This window comes from Artemia sp. Qi Xiang Cuo, chromosome 5 (assembly GCF_049724085.1).
Source record: "Artemia sp. Qi Xiang Cuo chromosome 5, ASM4972408v1, whole genome shotgun sequence".
NCBI classification, from domain to species: Eukaryota; Metazoa; Arthropoda; class Branchiopoda; order Anostraca; family Artemiidae; genus Artemia; species Artemia sp. Qi Xiang Cuo.
Window position 1 is genome coordinate 8246907 of NC_142798.1, and position 11802 is coordinate 8258708.

At 36.0% G+C, this 11802-nt stretch overlaps 1 pseudogene; it reads right to left on the reverse strand.

Moving 5' to 3' along the window:
• Positions 1-8533: 8533 nt before the first annotated feature.
• Positions 8534-10057, reverse strand: LOC148951775 (calcium/calmodulin-dependent protein kinase type II alpha chain pseudogene; annotated as a pseudogene).
• Positions 10058-11802: the final 1745 nt, after the last annotated feature.

An 11802-nucleotide genomic window follows, 5' to 3' on the forward strand; every position in this document is an offset into this window, starting at 1 on the left:
ACAACGCCTTCTATAAAAACCTTATATGCCCCTAGGGCATAATTTAAAACCCTTGCCCTGAGGGATGTGGGGGAGTGTCCTCCTTAAAAACATATTTTCTATCTGAAAATCAACTAAGCTGAACAAAATGGTTATCTCAAAATTTTGTTTGGATGTGTTTGGAGGGATGATGAGCGTGGGGGGGGGGGCTAGTCGCTCTCCGATAACTTTCGACGCTTAAAAAGGGCACCTTTGAATTTCTAGTCGAACGAGCCTTTTTTGAAGTTTCTACGACACCGCCTTGTATAAAAACCATATATGCCCACAGGCTATAAATTAAAGCACTTGCCCTGAGGGATGGGGGGGAGTGTCCTCGTTAAAAAAATATATTATACCCGAAAATCAACTACCCTGACCAAACTGGCTTTCTCAAAATTGTGAGTGATGGTGATATGGGGATGAATGGGCGTGGGGGGGGGCGACGTGCCCTCCACTAACAGTCGAATCGTAACAAGGGCACGCGCACTTTGATTTCAAATCTAATGAGTCTTATTTGAATTGTCTTCGAAATCGCCTTCTATAAAAACCTTATGCCCCCAGGGCATAACTTAAAACTCTTGCCCTGAGGGCTGTGGGGGAGTGTCCTCCTCAAAAATAAATATATCTGGAAATCAACTACGCTGAACAAAATGGCTATCTCGAAATTTTGATTGGATGTATTTGGGGGACGGATGGGCGTGGGGGGGGCTAGTTGCCCTCCAATCATTTTCGATTATTAAAAAGGGCGCTAGAACTCTCGATTTCCAATCGAATGAGCCCTTTTTGAAGTTTCTACGACGACCCCTTCCGTATGAAGGGCCCCTGGAAAAATAATAATAAAACATTGGAGCCGTATGGCCTTTACTATAGGCAACGCTACAGCGTTGTCTCTTATTTTGAGTACCAGAAACCGATATATTTGACAGCTTTTCATAAATACAAAAGTTTAAGCTTTGTCAAATTGAACTACTATATCAATAAAATCACTCCTGGTATTTTTTTTTATAGAAAACAAAAAAAAACAAGCATCCATTCCGTGGTAAAATACAAAATTAAACATTTCTTATTATAGTGACTGCAGATATCGGCTTGTGGGGACTCAGACATTCTAAATTTTGGCAGCGTATTTTTAATGCGGTCGCCCCCCTTTTTGAGATGTCTTACGTCTTTTTCTATATAACGCCAACTTTCTAATATACTAGTAACTTGGGATGCTGAACTTCAAACTCTAAAAAACACATATTTTGAATCACCATAAAAAGCTGATTCTTTTGTTTAATGTTGTCAATATTAGGACTTTTATGCATTCGTTATTGACAAGGGTCAATGCCTACTTCCCATTCTTTACTACGAAGAAATTGATTTTTTATTCGAACCAGATAAAATAGGAAAATGTTTGTTGAAAACTGGAAAGGGGTCATTCAGTCACAAATTAGAACTCATATTGCCCGTATTAAGGGTCAAAGCTATTGATAGACAGCAAACCATGGGCAAAGACAAATTATTTTTATTTGTCATTATGTTTTTCACAGTTTGTCCATATTCTTTTGTCTTTCCTTTGGTTTCCTCATAATTATTTTGAGTTCCCAATGTTCAGGGGGAGGCCATGCCCCCCACCCCTGCAGCACCCATGCTCGTGATGCTGTACAGTGGTAACAGAGCAGTTTCCCTGGTTAGCAAAGATAAAATTAGTCAGTTGGTTTTTGAATCCTCATAAGAGAGTGCGTTTTTTTTTCAGAACGGCAGGTTTCTGACAATTTCAATACTTTATTTGGCAGATTTACCCTGTTTTGTACTGGGTATCGAGTTGGACTTTAGAGGAAAACTACATCTTTTTTTGGAGTGGCTAAGTTGACGTTGGAAATATTCGTTACTATTTCTTCATTAGCGCCTAAAAAAGGATAAAATATTTCGAAATACAGAGAACTTATGCATACAAGTGCAACAAGTACTTCCCACCAATTGCCGCTAATTAATATAACGCTCCACACAAGAAAATGTAGAAAATACGGCCCAAGTTCACGTATCTCTGCCAATGTTAAATCAAAGTTTTTATCCTCAGAAAATATTCCTTTAAGTACAAGCACTATACCAGCCTTCCCAGAGATGGCGCTATGCTTTCGCATTTTCATGAACAGGAATCCATAGTGTACTGCCAGCAGGAAACACGACAACGCTTTAAACCACACGTTACCAATGATCAACAAAAAATCCAGAAAAATCAGAGAACAGAGAAGACTCCAAGGCGCTTCAGTAACCATTTTCGCTTGATAGTTCTCGAAAAGAGATCCAAATTCTATTTTACATCTGTCTATCATTTTTACAGTGTCACTATAATATTTCGGATCTAATGCAACCATCGCTTAAAAATGTACATAGCCCTTTCCTGAGTTTGTCTAGATTTGCAAAAAATATCTTCATACAAATTAAAGTTAGACACTAAAATTCCATCAATTGCTCATAGGAAATATTTTCTGTTCTTTTTCTTCTTCGTTAAGTCTTTATATTTTCCAAAGCAGTGTAAAAACCCCTCACAATTTTTGTACTTCATTTTCCATATTTTACGTAAAATTTACCCATTTGTTCAGCAATTGCTGCTGCAGAGGCAAGTTTGCGTCTCTAAGAACATATAAACAAAAATTGTAGCAGAAGGGTGTATCAAAATAAACCTGCTTAACATAGATAAGAAGATCTTAACTTAAGCTCCCTACATCAGGGACTCCACAAGCGATTGTTATGGTGACAACTTTGGCGTCGAACCCGATGGAGGTGAGATGCAAATGTTGCAATTAGAAGTGCACAGGGTTTAGTTTCGAGTATAACAATTTTTAGTTAGATTGATGATATCACGTCTTTTTTGCAAGACCCTCCAGTCTTCCAATACAAATTATATTATTTATTATAGGAGATATAAAGATTGAAGTTATAGACTGAAAAGAATTTTAGGATATTAAGAAGAATATTGATGGATAAGAGTGCAAAATTTGATATCAAAATTTAAACATAATTTTCATGCCAGATTGTACTATTTGTAGGAAAAAGTTATGTTCAAGCAGTCCTGCTTTACAATACACAAAAACACAGCAAATTTGGGCTCACAAGTACAGGTTCGGCAACTTTATTTTAAGCTAAGATTGCCTGAAAGCTATTTTATTTTTCTATCATCAATTAAAAATTTATGAAAAGAGCCAATCCCATGGTTGTAACTGCCCTGGTCCCAAAAATGAATATATGACGTCATCTTAGGTGTAAGTTTTGTGCCAAAGCTTTAAAAAGAATCTTGGAAGAAGTACATGGAATTATAAGAAGCAAACAAAAAGAATAAGTGCAATTATAAGATCCGAATGTGCAACGCAACTCCCAATATACATTACAGAGTACCAGGGTCGTTTCCAGGATTTTTTTCGGGGGGGGGGGGCGGTAAAAAAAAAAAATTAGGGTGGGGGGGGTTGTAAAAACGAAATTAAAAAACGCATCAAGAATTCGTATATATTAATATTTGTTACGTTTTTTACGAGTCGGACAAATATTTCGGGACAGAGGGAAGGTTCAAACCCCCTAACCCTCCCCCCTGGATACGGTCTTGCAGAGTGCCCAGATTGTGCAGAAGTCTTCTTCACAAACAAAGATGGTCTTCCCAAAAAGTCTTGAAGTACCAAAGACAGCGAAAATTAGACCTGATTCTTTAAATTGGTTAAGTAGAAATTTGCATAGCTATATTTATTTTAGAAATTAGGAAAAATCAAGAATTCAGCTTTTAATGAAAAAGATTTCCAGAACCAGTTATGTAGTTTTTAGTAATAGCAGTCACCAAATTTCAAAAAGAGGAAACACTGGTGGAAAATCAGTAAAAAAAAAAAAATCAGTCATACATACCTTTGCTTAATTGTACTTGCTGCGAGATCAGACATCAGACATTTTTTAGCATCTAGAAGACTTCTTATGGTTGACTTCCATTTGCCGCAATCTCTTGCCAGCTCTTCAGGAAACCAGAGCCAGCAGTTCTTCCACTTTCTGCCGAACTTCCGAAATCCACCAATCGTATCGAGGTCGTTTCTGACAGTTGCCCGGCAATTTTTCAAATGACCACCCGGGCGCCTGTGCCAAAATGACAGAGGAGCAGCTAAACGCACTTGCTTGATGATGCGGTCATTGGGTCTTCTCAGAACATGGCCAAGCCAAAGCAGTCTTCTCTGTTTGACGATTGTGGCTGTGAGCTGGATGTTACAGAAGTGGTGTAACATATATAAACTAAACCAAAGCTTAGCTCCCAGCAAGATTTATCCTTGGGTCTCATTTCACTTGACATTTCAGAACTTTGGGGTCAGTCATTCTGAACATCAAAATTATGTGTATATATTTCAAATACATTTTAGTTTTTAGTGCAACAATTGCATTCTAACCTTGAATGGATACATTAACCTAATTATCATGCTGTTCTTTAGTTTTAAGTCATAGGGTGGTAAATATGCAATTTCATTTGAATTGAGAAATTCTGCCGTGAATTAAATTCCTTCTTCCTCGTTATCCCTCACAAATTAATATCATCATTAGGTCTTGTATTCTCCTGGGAGGTGAAAAAAAATCCCAGTTTTTACATTTATTTAACTTATTCCTGTTTTGAGCTGCACCGGAATAACACGTTCTTTAGTTTCACTATAATTTTAAAATGTAAGGCAACTTTTAAAAAGTTCTTCAAGTAAATTAAGACTGAAAAGTATGGATGAAAAGCATCTTAAGGTAATTCAACTACATTGAAGTAATGTTTTTTACGATTTCCATTTCCCAGTTGCAGGATATACTGTGCGAATCTTTCCCGTTCAGGATCAACACACCTACTTTTTTTAACAGAAAAAACTGATTCCTCCATAAATTAGATCATCCCTCACTTCCAAATCGTCAAATACATTTTCATTTTGTCTAAAACTGATGATTTGACCGGTGTCGTATTTTTGAGGCAATATTGAGAACTATCTTGATCCTCCTTAACAAATTATTTACGACAAGTGACAAATTATTTTAGAGCAAGGGGAGCCCAAGGAGCTCCCCCACACGGCACACGCTCCCCCAATTCCCACACGGCATTAAAAGCAATACAGTATCATGGCTTCAGTAATCAGATATTAATTAAAAAATAGTCTGTTTTCAAAGGAAATCATGCTAAGGAGTATTTTTCAAAATGGACGTCACCGCACGAAATTTTCTGGGGGGGGGGATTGAATGTGAAGCTTGAATTATCTTAGGGGAAAGATTTTACACCGAAAGAACTTTCCATGAAGGAATATTCACGGGGGAGGAATCTTCCATGGAGGGAGGCTGATTTCCTAGGATTGTTAGAAAAATCATGTGTCAATTCTGTGACACGGCATTCCACCTTTAGACAATAAGCGGCCAAGCCTATTAGGTTAGGTTTCACTTGTTCGCCGCCTGTGAGTTCAAGCAAATTTAGTCCCAGATATGACATACAAGTCCAGTGGACACTGTCCGTCACGTGTCAATCCAAAATCAATGCAATCTTTCATCCCTTGTTCCTATAACTATCCACCTTAGTTCTGCCCTAGGAATGACGTACGGACGGATGATAGATAGACTTATTTATCAACAAATGAAATGGCAATCCTAAAAAGGGCTTATCCTCACTCAGTCGCACTATCTGTCTTGGCTTTTTCTACAATTAAATAAAAAAAAAGTTCGTTTAACTGAAATTAAGGAGCGACATTAAGACTTAAAACGAACAGAAATTATTCCGTATATGAAAGGGGCTGTCCCCTCCTCAACGCCTCGCTCTTAATGCTACAGTTTTTTTTTTCTAAAAAATAGAGCTGTGAGAAACAGTCAAACTTTAGCGTAAAGAGCGAGGCGTTGAGGAGGGGACAGCCCCTTTCATATACGGAATAATTACTGTTCGTTTTAAGTTTTAATGTCGCTCCTTACTTCCAGTTGAAAAAAAACTTGTTTGTTTTATTTAATTTCTGAACGTTTTCAAATTAATGCAGGTTTTGATATTGGCTCACCGTACATGAATAATTAAAACGAAATCTGCATATTAATTTTACTTTTTTTGGCTAAATGGCTTTCTCGAAATTTGTTTAATTTTATTTACGAACATTTTTATTAGCAATAAATATACGTAACTTACGAATCAACTGACGTAAAGAACTTCTATATTCGTATATTTTATTACATATGTTGGGGGGTTCACCCCCCTAGTCAATACCTCGCTCTTTACGCTAAAGTTCGATTTTTTTCCAATTCTTTAAGAATGACCCCTTAACGACAAAGGCCGTTAATTAGAATAGATAGATCTTATTAAAGTACTAAAAAAAAACTTTAGCGTAAAGAGCGAGGCATTGACTAGGGAGCGAACCTAATCATATTCGTAATATTTTCTGTTTGTTTTAAGTTTTGATGTGGCAAAGCTTCCAGTTGAAAAGTTTTTCAGTTGAAAATGTTTTGTTTTATTTAATTTCTGATCGTTTTTTAAATAATTCTGCAAATAAATTTTTTTTTTTAATAATTAAATGAGAATCCGGGGTTCCCTTCACAGCAATGTCCCTTCCTCCATGAAAACTTCCTCCAAAGAAAGATCCTCCCACGTAATCCCCTCCCCCCTACTACTAGAAAAAAACTTGAAAATTTCTGTATACTTTCCAATAACCAATACAATATGTACACATTGGGCAAAGTTCGTAACTTGCAGCCCTTCCCCCGAGGACTGTGGGGGATTATCTCATCCTCAAAGACATGGTTATTATATTTTTCGACCGTGCTAAACAAAATGGCTATCTCATAATTTTGATCGGGTGACTGTGCGAAAAAATGAGGGTGGGAGGGGGCCTAGTTGCCCTCCATTTTCTTTGTCACTTAAAAAGGGCATTAGAACTTTTAATTTCCGTCTGAAAGAGCCCTCTTGCAATATTCTAGGACCACTGGGTCAATACGATCACCCCGGGGAAAAAAAACAACAAATAAACACGCATCTGTGATCTTTCTTCTGGCAAAAAATTCAAAATTCCATATTTTTCCAGATAGGATCTTGAAACGTCTACAGTAGGGCTCTCTGATACGCTGAATCTGATGTTGGGATTTTCATTAAGGTTCTATGACTTTTAGGGGTTGTTTCCCCCTTTTCACGAAAATAAGGCACATTTTCGCGTAACTTTTGATGGGTAAGACTAAACTTGATGAAACTTATATATTTGAAATCAGCATAAAAATTTGATTCTTTTGAAATATCTATCGTATCAAAATTTCTATTTTTAGAGTTTCGGTTACTATTGAGCCAGGTTGCTCCTTACCCAGGTCGCGGTTACGTTTGTTACCACTAACTGTTTGATTGGCCAGGGATTGGGGCATATCCACAACTACTTGATTTTAATTCAAAATCCACGGACTCAGTTCTTTTAAAAAAAAAATTTTTTTGTAATAAAATTAAATAACTAAATAAAAACTAAAAACAACCAGAATTCTCTACATGACGGAGGCTGCCCCTTCCTCAATACCCTACTCTTTACGCTAAAGTGTCGACTTTTTGTCCTAATTCTTTAAGAACGATTCCTGAATCACAAGAATCGTTTAATTAGAGTCAAAACCTTTTTTGAAAATTGTAAAAAACTCTTAGCATGAATATTGAGGAGAAGCAGCCAAACTCATAAAGCGAATAATTTCTGTTCGTTTTAATTTTTAATGTTGCTCCTTACTTACATTGGAAAAAACTTGTTTTTTTTTAAATAATTAAAAAATATAAGGTTAATATCATCTTCATAAGGTAACAAATATTTCTAAAAGTACATCCTAAGACGAAGATACTGTGGAAGTATTTTAAAGTACAAAAATGTGTATGCATTGTAAATTTGTATTTTAATGTTATGTGTTATAGGCCTAACGAATGGGAGCAGCCCCTTGCCGCCGTAGGGAGCTAAAATGAGAATTCTGAAATTGTTGTATGGTAAATTAATGGATGAAGAATCGTATGAATGTGGAAATTGTAAAAAAAAAAATATTTTTAGGAAAAAGGTAGATAAAATGTACTAGGAGAGAAAAAATTATGTATGTGAGGAATTATAAAAGTATAAAGCCATGGAATGTCAAGTAAAAGGTAAGATAGATAGGCAGTAAAGTGTAGGAAATAATAGTGAAATAGTGATGAATTGAATTACAAATAAACAGTGAGTCCTGGATAAAAAAAGAAGAAATAAACAGGATTGATTTTGATTTTCAGGAGTACGATAAACAATAACCGGCGTGATTCTATCCATTAAAAGAAGTATCACCAAGCCATCATCAAGAACACGAAAAAGAAAAGGAAACGAGGAAAGGAGGACCATATACCGCTGGATAAAAGAAAGAAAAGAAAAAGAAATTAAAATATGCATTAGAAAAGGATTTTGTATATTTTCAATCTTATATTCTATTTTTGAACACAAAAAAAAAGAAAAAAAAAGAAGATACGAGACAAATTTATATTCTTCTTAGTTGAAGTAACTTCAAATAAAGCAAATAAATGGATTATAATCTATTTAAACCCCAATACATGAGGCGGGCAGCTTGAACGGTGGAAATGAACATGCTGCCATTTTGAATTCTTGCGTTGCCACACCCTCGTTTCTTCAGACTGCTGAATGTGAGCTTGACCATTTTTGTCAATATATTGAGTCAGCCTAGTGTAAGCTATGCAAACGGCGTCATCTCCAAGCAGATGGACATGTGGATTCAAGATGAGGTTATTCCCCACTTTGCAATTTTTCTGTGATATAGTGTCATAGTAAAACTTGTGAGATTCTGTTCCATGGATCAAGTTACCTGGTGCCTCTGGTTCGAAAGCTGTCCAGTGAGGGTCACACAACTGTATGTAATTTTCAAAGTCTCCACAGCTGATAGCATTCACTATCTGCTTCGTGATTCGTATAATCTCTTGTTTTGTAGTTGTTTCTGATACACAATATAGAGATGTCAGGTTCTTTACTGGGTAAACGGACCGTAAATTATCTGAATCCTTTGAGATAGCATCTTCGGCTTTTGTTTCTGTTGAGTCATGGTCATTTAGTGTGGTGTTGCTGTCAGACGATTCTTTGACGTGAGATCCACTTTCTCCTTTAGTCACAAAATTACCGGCTGACAACATTATTGTAAGGACTGTGGCTTTGAGTTTCTGTTTTGGTTTGAAAACTTTTAGTCTCTCCAGTGTTGTTTGTCTGTGAAGATCTTAAGCCATACGCTCGCGTTGGGAGATCCATGGGTGTTTGAGAGCTTTTTCAGCTGTAATCCTCTTGGTAGGATTAACATTTAACATTTTATCGATTAAATTCTTTGCTTCTGGTGTGATCGTGTCCCATTCCGGTGATGGATAGTTATAAACGCCAGTTTTAATCTGATCATTCAACTTGTGTCGGTTTTCATTCAAAAATGGAGGATATCCGACCAATAAAATATACAATATGACACCACATGCCCATATATCCACTGTTTTTCCGTATGGTTCTTCTTTCAACATCTCTGGCGATAAATATTCTGGAGTTCCAGCAAAACCATACCATGCTTGTCTCTCATCTTCAACTTCAATGGCGAGGCCAAAATCAGCCAATTTTATAGCGGCACCCTGCGTTTGGCTTGTTAGCAGCAAATTGTCGGGTTTTAGATCCCTATGTATTACTCCATTGATATGACAATAATGTACACTCTTCACAATCTGTTGAATACAATGTGATGCCTCCACTTCACTGTAATGTTTACGTTCTACAATGTCCTCCAACAATTCTCCTCCTGTGACCAAATCGAATACAAGATATAGAAATCTTTCGTCTTGGATAATGTCGTGCAATATAACTATATTAGGATGTTGTAATTTCCTACATATTCTGCCTTCGTTCTTGAGTTTCTGTGAATCTTTGGCAGACTAATTTTCTGTGCGGATTATTTTTGCAGCAAATTCAAAACCTGTAACTTTATGTACACAACGTTTTACGATTGAAAAGGCTCCATGTCCTATTTCTTCTTTAAGTTCATATTTATCACTGAATCTTGTTCTGGATTTATTCATTTTTTTAACTTTAATCCTTGCTTACATGAATGTGACTAAATTCTTCTACCAAATGCTAACGATCCAATAAATTAGATTTAAAAAATAAATCAACCGTTCATATTGATTTGAAAAACATTTGATAGAAAGTCCGATCAACAGAAATTTATGCATTTTACAAAAAACATGGAAATTTTGGGTTTATTATTTGGATCCAAGATTTGTAAATTGGAGTAAAATCCCTATATAAAGGAAACTTTACATTTGGGATCCTTTGTCAATGACAATTAAGCTTTGAAACATAGGGTTATTTATGAGAAGTCGTGTCTTAATTGCAAAAATATCGTTCCAACAGTTTATTTTTAACTCTAATCCTTCTGTTCTTAAGTATATTATCACCACCATTGTGCTTTGACAGCTTCCAGGTTGTTTTTAAGCCATGGGTGAAAAATTTTGACGCTAAAAATCACAATCCAGAAACTTTTTTCACTAGCGGCTGCTTTTCATTTTCTATGTCTAGCCAATTCTTGTGCACTTGTAAATATCGGTCAGACACCTTTCTGGTAATCACGAATATATGATGGAAAGCTGAGCCGACTTTGCTAGCCAGCTCACAAATACCACGCCTATAGTTGCTGTCAAATCCGAAAATTTTATTTGAGATTTTGAGACTTGGGAGAAAATTGCCTAACCCGTTTGATCAGCTGTTTTCAAAGAGAAAATCAGAAGGACAGCGCAGATTAGAAGAATCAAAGTGTGACCAACCATAAATTACCCTGCTTGTCTATTTTTCGTTGAAACCTAATTCAGGAATGATAAATATTATAAAGGTTTTCTTAATAGTGAAATACAGGACAAGAGCTACTAAATGTAATCCTGTTTATTTTGGGTAGGTTATGAAGTTGAATTTTGCAAGACATGAAGTTATTACACAAAGCGAAGTAAAGTTGTAAGAATGGACAAATTAAATTATAGAAAGAAAGAAACAAAGCAACATAAAGAGAATTTTAAAGCAAATGTAATTACTTGTCATTAATAAAGTAGTAAATAAAGAAACAAATAGCTTTGTAGCTATTAAAAGATCAAGAATGCTAGTAGAGCCTATTAACATGGGTCAGGTAAAAAACATCTGCACTACCATCTGCTCAGCTGCACAAGAATATGCAAAACATAGGTGTCAAAATTAAAACTACCTTCCCATATGATTTTGTAGGTGAGGTCAGCTCGATTAATATTTTTCAGTGGTAGATATTAAAGGGCGAATCTTGAATCCAATCTTGAATACCTATCAAAAAGGTGAGTTGAAATTAAACAACCCATTAAAAGTTTGTAGGCTTGTCCAAGAAATGATTCCAACATGTCTAACTATGCTAGACAAACCTCTTATATAATAACAATCGCAGGTCGTAAAAATATTGCAACTTAGGCTTTTGATCTTGTAAGAAACTTAAAAGAAATCAGTTGCACCTTTTGGCACTTGTCATAAATCATAAGTGCCTTAGAAAATGAGATGAACAGGACAATTCTATTTACAAATATTCTTAGGATATATTCCCGAGTCCATACCATGGATTTATCTTTTATCAAGACAGCCGGCACGCTGCGTCTTCTGAAAATACATCTTTATCTGCCCTTTCGTTTGAGCACATCTTTATTGAGTAATATCCTCCTAAGCGAGAAGGGGGTAGGGTTGATTCTCTGTCAGAAGTACATAGAGCATGTCTCTTTACAATTATTAAAACTAACCTCAAGATATAGCTTTTGCA